Consider the following 1,261-nt stretch of genomic DNA (forward strand, 5'->3'; position numbering starts at 1 on the left):
TGAAGCCGAGGGTGAAGCGGGGCAGGCGTGGTGGTGGTGAGCTGCTGAAGCCGAGGGTGAGGCGGAGCGGAGGCGAGGAGAGGGCCAGGAAAGTTTCCTCTCGGTGAACCAAACGCGGCGGGGTGGGGCGGGACAGGGCAGCTGTGCCAAAGGTCGGGCCGGCATGAAAAATATAGCAGCCCCGGGTGGGGGTGCCGGGCGGGGCCGGGCCGGGCGGGCAGCATGCGCATGCATCGCGTAGGGATGAGGCCGGAGGGGGGGGGGGGGAACACCCGGACCGCCGCGGGGGTCTTGTGGTCAGGGGAAAGTGGGGGGTGGGGGGAGCTACCGCCACGATTGGCCCAAGAGAACGGCAATATCCAGCGCTGCGCTGCTCTCCTAGAGACTGCCGCGAGGAGCGACGCTGAGGTGGGCGTCGAGAAGGTAGACGTGGAGAGCGGCAGAGCGTAGAGCTTATCGGCTAGCCGGTAGGTGATCACAACTGAAAAACCAGTACATAGCCCCCTTCGTCAGGAATTGAGCATCAAAATCAACCCTGAAAGAACTGCAAAATTTTGTATCAAAAAAGGTAAAAATTTGGTTACAGTTAACTGTGATTAGGGGATAAAGAGGGTCCCTGCCAATCCTTTCGAACTTTCTAAAGCGTTTGTTCGAAAAATTTAGTTGCAATATCGAAAATAAAAAAAAAACGCTCTAACAGTATATGAATACAATTGACAGTGTACCCTCTACCCAGCGCAACTTTACTTTTCCATTTCGTTTTTCATTATTCTTTTGCCTCCTTCTGTTGTGCCCGTTTGGATGAGTGGACAGGCGACGGCGTCACAAGGGTCCCGTGGCGCACTTCCTCGCGCCCCGCCCCACCCCGCTCAGCAGCAGCGGCATAGCATTTGCCCGCTGGCTTTTCAATATCCTAAACACAGCAGAAAGGCGGCATCCGTCCTCTGAACAGCCCCCCCCCCCCTTTTCCACCCTCCTCCCACCGCCGCTCCGCCTCGCCCTCCTTTCCTCTCCTTCTCACTGAGCAATCCTCTTTGGTAATTTATGGCGAAGCCGTTATCTTTTGCCGGACACGGGTTGCGGGTCGAGCCGAGCCTGGCGGGGCCGCGCGTCTTGGGAAGTAAGTTCGGCGAGGGGCATTGAGGGGGGGGGGCGGGGTAGGAGGAGGACCGCGGGCTGACAAGGCCAATGAAGCGCTGCCAAGTGAATGGCCCACACCGTGCATGGCGTGAATTTGAAACAGGGGCTGAGCTCGGCGGGG

This window comes from Frankliniella occidentalis, unplaced genomic scaffold (assembly GCF_000697945.3).
Source record: "Frankliniella occidentalis isolate FOCC.00 unplaced genomic scaffold, Focc_3.1 Scaffold3, whole genome shotgun sequence".
NCBI lineage: Eukaryota > Metazoa > Arthropoda > Insecta > Thysanoptera > Thripidae > Frankliniella > Frankliniella occidentalis.